The following is a 6508-nucleotide window of genomic DNA, read 5'->3' on the forward strand; positions in this document are numbered from 1 at the left end:
CTGGGGACAGGGTTGAGACTTTGGGCCTGAGCCACGCGGGAGGGAGTCCCAATTTTCCTCTGTCCCGCCTGTCCCCAGCTGTGCTAGTTAGTTGTGCATCATTCAATTTTCCCTAGATAATTTCCACCAATCTTCTAACCGCCTCTTTGTTATTGTGATCCTCTTCTCCTCCGTCCTTCCATCGTCGCCAGCAAAGCCCAGGGCCCCGGCCAAACCCGTCACACCCTCAGGGGGGGCAGGACGAAGCCTCGTGCACCTTAAAACTAGGTGCTCAAGTGTCTCACTCTCATCACGGCATGCAGCGCATAATGTGTCTATCTCCTGAAATTTAGTCCTCAAAACTCCCGTTCTCGCCTCGAAAAGTAAAGAACTTCCCAGCGAGTTGTCAAACACATTTTCCTTTCGTATGTCCTGTTTTTGTGACCTGTAAACCGTTAGAGTCGATTTTTCCTGCATTCTTCCCTCCCACATTTTCCTCTCTGCCTCTTTCACTCCCTTTTTCACTGAAGTAGTCTGCTCAGCCCCATCATTAGTGAGTAGGTATTTAAATGTAAGCTTTCGGGTTCGGTTTGTCCATTTTGTGTTTATGCTTTTCATGTATAAATACTTGTACACCTTACGTGCCCATCTCGTATCATCCATTTCAGTCAACCTTTGTTCAAATTTCAACTTACTGATTGCTTCCCTGCTCTCAAAAGACGACCAGCCCATGTCCCCCTGCACTCCCTCATTTGGTGTGTTTCCATGTGCTCCCAGTGCCAATCTGCCTACGCTTCTTTGCCGAATTTCTAATCCTGATTGAACCTCTGATTTCATGCAGAGCACCGGCCCCATTGCCAAAAGACAGTCCAGGTACCATCACTCCTTTCCATATACCCCTGACCACTTCATATCTGTTATAGTTCCATAGTGCCTTGAGCTTCATAATAGATGAATTTCTTTTCCCTTTTCTAATTATATTCTCCTCATGTTCTTCTAGATATTTCTTTCCCTCATTGAACCAGACTCCCAGATATTTGTATTTTTCTACATGGTCTATTAAAATGTCTTGTATCCGCAGGGGTCCCCTCTTTTCATCATTAAACACCATTACTCCAGATTTGTCGCTACTAAAGCTCATGCCCAAGATGTCCCCTTCCTCTCCACACATGCCAGCTAGTTCCTGTAACATATCCTGGTTGTCTGCCATAAGTAATATGTCGTCCGCATACATCAGTCCTGGTATTACCTGGCTTACCTTTCTCCCTCCTTCCATATAACTCACATCAAAACCTAAGTTGCTCTGCTCTAATTTCTTTTCCATTTCCCTGAGATATATCATGAAGAGCAGAGGCGACAGTGGACAACCCTGCCGGAGCCCTCTTTTTATTGCTGCGGGTTGTGTAATTTCTGCTTCCCATGTTATAACTACCTTATTGTCTGTGTACACCTGCTGCAGAAACCTAACCAAATTTGCATCCAAATTATACTCTTTCAGCCGACCCCAAAGTATTTCCTGGCTCACATTATCGTATGCTCCCTTGATGTCCAAATAAGCTAACCACAACGGAGTTTGGTTCTTGATTGCTATTTCTATACATTGAGTGGTGACGAATAAGTTATCTTCCAGTCTTCTATCTCTTCGGAATCCATTTTGAAGCTCACCCAGTATTTGCGTTTCTTCTGCCCATTCCTGCATTTTCTGCTTTACAATCTGCATAGCTAATCTGTAAAGAACTGAGGTTACCGTTATCGGGCGATATGACTTAATGCTGTCTTTGTTTCCTTTGCCTTTATATATTAGTCTCATTCTACTTAGTTTCCAATCATTGGGTACTTCTCCTTTCATAATTGCTTGATTAATCACCTGCCGTAACTTCAATTTGCTTGTTTTTCCTAGTGTCTTTATGAGTTCCATGGGTATGTTGTCGGGGCCTGTTGCTGTACCTGCTGGAACCTTACTTTCTGCCTTATCCCATTCTCTTGTGTTTGTCTCCATTGTTATACAATTCTGCTCCTCCTCTACAGTGCTGCTGACAGTGCTATCCACCGTCCCCCTCTGCTCAAGCTGGGAGAAAGCCTTTTCGATTGTCTAATATATTCCTGTGCCTCTTCCCCCTGCACTCTTCTCCCCTCCTGTGTGGTCAGCGAGTGTTGGAAATCCTCTGTTTTTCTCCCCTGTGCTTTAATGTGCTCCCAAAACCTTTTTGCCGCATTCTTATCTTTTTTATTTATTTCCATCATCCACTGCACTCCTGCCCTCCCAATTTTGGCCTGTATTAAAGCTGATGCCTCCCTTTTCCGCTCTTGGAATCTCTCCCATTTTGATGTTACCTCAGCTGGCAGAGCTCCCCTTTTTTTTGCCCACCTATGCTCCCTAGATGCCTCTTGGCGCCGCAATATGGCTGCTTTAACCTCCTTATCCCACCAGCTTTTTGGTTTGTGTCTTTGGTTTTGCTTTCCTCTTTGTTTAATTCGATGCTTCTCTAATTCTCTCTTAAAGATTCCTATTAAATCCTCATATGTCCACTCTTTTTCTGGTTGTTTCGATACTACGTCCTCAATACTTTTAGATACTTTTTGAATTTGTGCTTCACTTAGTTTTTGTTTACCCGCTCGTTCCTGGGCTTGTTCAGGTTCAGATGTACCGAATTTAATCTTAATTCTTTTGTGGTCACTCCCTAAGCTTTTTGTACCTTCCTCATCTATTTCCATACTTTCTAGCCTGTCATACAGTTTGTGGGACATGAGGCAATAGTCTATCGTTGAGTGTGAGTTGTTTCGTTCCCACGTTATTTTCCCTTCGCATTTTACTTGTGCATTAACTAACACTAGGTCCAGGGCATCACAGAAATCTTCTAACATTTTTCCGGTTGTATCTGTGAATCCATCAAACTCTTCTATGTGGGCATTCATGTCTCCCATGATAATTATTTCCTGATTAAGGCCAATTTCCCTAATGTCCTTCGAAATACATGCAAAGTGTTGTGAATTTTCCTCCCTTGAGTCACTTCCTGTTTTTAAGTATGCAAACCCCAGAAGAGTGTTCAGACCTGTTACCCTACCCTTCAGCCATAAATGTTCCCTGCAGTCTTCTCTCTCCCTTTCCCAGTCCTGTCCTTTTACCAACGCTCCTAGGCCTCCGCCTTTCCTTTCCCCTGCCCTCCGGTTGCAACTCACCCAAGAATAACCTGGTATGTGAGGCGGTTCCTCCTCATCCCTAAGATGTGTTTCTGCGACACCATAGACTGTAGAACTTTCTGTCCCTAATTGTTCCCCGATCTCTTCCCATTTTAGCCTGTTTCTACCCCCCCTGCATGTTGATAAAGCTTATATTTAGCTGTTTTCTTTTCTTTTTCCTACGAGGCTTCCTCCTGCCCCCCCCCTCCCACCCCCCTTACCAAAGTTTTGCCCGAGTTCTCATCTACCTTCGGGCCCTCGGTGGGTCCAAAAAAACCCTTGCCCTGTCTCCCATCTTAGCCCCGATACGCCACCCCCGTGTGCTGTCCATAGTGTATCCCATCTTTTTCGAATCGGGGTGATGGCCCTCTTTGGTACACTCCCTTGTTCACCTCCAGCACCTCATAGCCCAGCTTCTCTCCCTGTTGCCTGATAGTTTGGTTGGCTGCTACAACATTTTTCTCGGTTGCTACCGACTGTTTCTCCACCTCCGGGATCGTGCACATTAAGATGTGCACCCCGCTCAGAGACAGCCCTAAGCTTCCTCACCCCAGCCTCTATCTGCCTTCCCAAGTTGTGGCCCCTCCCATTGAGGACATCGTTTAGTCCAGCGTGTACGATCACCAGGTTTTTCCCCTGCTCATTTTCCCACACTATGTCCTTTGCGCTCTCCATCACTTCGCTCATGCACTTTCCAGGGTGGGCTAACACCTTCACCCTATCGTCTCCACTCACCCTGCTCGCTACCCCTGTGGCACACCTGGAGACATTAGAGCTACCAATAACTAGTACTCTCCGAGTCCCTGCCCCTGCATGCTGCTGCTCCCCTTCTGCCGGCTCCTGATTTCCCACACCTTTGGGTGCGGACGCATTGACTTGCACACGCAACCCCGATCTGGGTGCGGGAATGGGGAGCTCTGTGTCCTTGTTTTCTTCTACTGTGGGGTTCATCCCAGTTGTCCCCTGTACGTTATTCTCCACCTTCCTTTTCAGTTCTTCAAATTCGATCTGTGCCACCTCTCTTTGTTCTGCCTCGCTTCTCCATCTCCCCTCCATTTCCTCCAGTCTCGCCTTCAGGACTACAAGCTCTATAAGCTGCACTTCAAGCTTCCCACGTTCCTCCCGCTCTATTTCCAGTTCCTTCTGCATCTCTTCCAGCCTCACTTCGGCTATCCTCCCTCCCTCCCCGGTTTCCTCTGCCTCCCTTTTCTCCACTGCTTTCCTCATGGCCTCCGCCATCTCCTCTAGCCGCGTGTTTAGAGTCGCGGTCTCTCTCGCCTCTCTTTCCAGCCTCTCTCTCTCTTTCCGTTCGGCGTTGAGCTCCTGCCTCATCTCCTGCAGCGCCTCAGTCAGCCCCTCGATTTTTACGCAGATCCGGCATAGGTATTCCCTATCCGTAGCCTCCTCGATCGAGCTGAAAGGGGTCTCCTCGAGGAAACACCACCTACCGCAGCCGCCACACTCGACGTTCGGCACTTCCGGGTCATCATTCCCTCCTTTCTTTCTTTCCTCGTTCGCCATGCCTCTGCGTCTCCCACGTCCGCGGGAACTTACCCGGCTACGTGACCACACGCATAGACTAAATGACAGCAAACACTGAACTCATTCGTCGCTCTTCAGCGACGTGTCCCGCCAAAAATTCAAACGGCACCGTTCTAGCACCACGTGGCCCCGCTAAGCCAACTTCCCTGTCGCTACCCCGCCACATTTAGCCAAACTACCCCAACTAAACAATATCCCACTCTCTGCGCTACTACCCCATACACAGTTGGATAACAGACTGCAAAGTGTGAAAATGAAAAATCAAAGGCTACTTAGCTACGCAGCAGATCAGTAGAATGAATGAATGCATCAGTGTTGCCAGACGGAGAAAAAAAAAGTCAGCAGATTGAACCCCAAAAAGTCAGTAGATTTGCACAAAAATCAGTAGATTCTGCGAAATCTGTGGTTTTCCGTGTCCATTAAATCTCACTTTGAAGAAATAGTCTCTAGAGTAACAAATAACATGGTAATAAACACAAATAAAACCGCGATTTTTTTTTTCTCTTTAATCAGCATTGACTATTTTTGCAATTTCGAGGTTTATTCTCTGAAATCGAGACTGAGCCACTGTTAGGATCAACAGATGAGGGCGACAGTGCGACATTCGCCTGTCGCTATTATTGAAACGAAACCAAAACAAGACGTTCCGGCAAGTGCGCGCGTACATGTCCAATGGAAGTCCTCTGCAAGCTGCCATCTTTCCTTACTGGGCGTTCAAACGTGGAGAAACTTAAATTCCTTAGCTTTTTAAGCCACCGAGAAATAACTGTATATCATTTTCTTGCCAGAGCCTGCCAAGTAAAAGTAAAGAACCGAAATTTGGATGTCGACTCCATGCATTCCGCCGGGCGAATGAATGGAAATGGCGGTCCTCTCCGCTCAGCTGGAAGCAGCCGAGAGTTCACGTGCATGCGCTCAAGACTCTCGCTCGCTCTGAGCCACTGGCTCATTGGCTCACTCGTGAGAGGGACGTTCAGGCGGCGAGATCATAGACTGACCAAACTCTCCCCATATATGGCTCTGGCGGGGGTATTGCTCTGGCCCGGATGTCACCGTCGAACCTGCTCTGGGTGAATAGATAGGACGGGCTTCTGGGCCATCTAGCCAGTGCTTCATTTTTAATTCTGGGAGATTATGAGTTTCCTTTCATGGGCTACCCTGGGAACTGAAGGGGCCAAATAATAAATTTTAATATGACTACTAAAAAAAAGTCAGTAGATTTTCTTTTTTTCAGTGAATCAGTAGACCCGGAACGAAATCAGTAGGCCTGGCAACACTGGCAATGCATAGCCATAGATACTCTGCGGAAGTGACGTTTCAAATGTCGGTTTCTTTATTTTCGGTGTCGAAAGTTGGTTTCGTTTTGGGCGTTTTCAGATAAGATTTTTAATTTTGATGAAAAAAAAATATTTTGCTGGCTCCATGTTCATAAAAATGAAAACAATAGTTGTTCTCGAGGGAAAAAATATTGTTTTTACGAAAAAGATTTGTAAGCATCCTCTCAGTTACAAGCGCGTTTTGCGCATCGCGCGATGTTAACATTTCGGGCGGCTTCCCCCCCCCACCCCCCCCAAAAAAAAAAAAATAATAAATAAAAAGCTGTTTATTAGGCATAGGCAGGATTCACAAAAACTATTAATCGCCGTGTATTAGCTGCACAAAGTCGTAGTGCGATAGGTTAAGAAACCGAATTTTGCGGTCGATTTAAAGAGCCTGGCCACTCCTTGATACACCCAGTAGTTCACCTTTTGCATAAAATATTGCTGTCCTGGTTAGCGGGAAAAATTGTCCAGAATTGCTCACACAG

This window comes from Ixodes scapularis, unplaced genomic scaffold (genome assembly GCF_016920785.2).
Source record: "Ixodes scapularis isolate PalLabHiFi unplaced genomic scaffold, ASM1692078v2 PGA_scaffold12__126_contigs__length_90152505, whole genome shotgun sequence".
Taxonomy (NCBI): Eukaryota; Metazoa; Arthropoda; class Arachnida; order Ixodida; family Ixodidae; genus Ixodes; species Ixodes scapularis.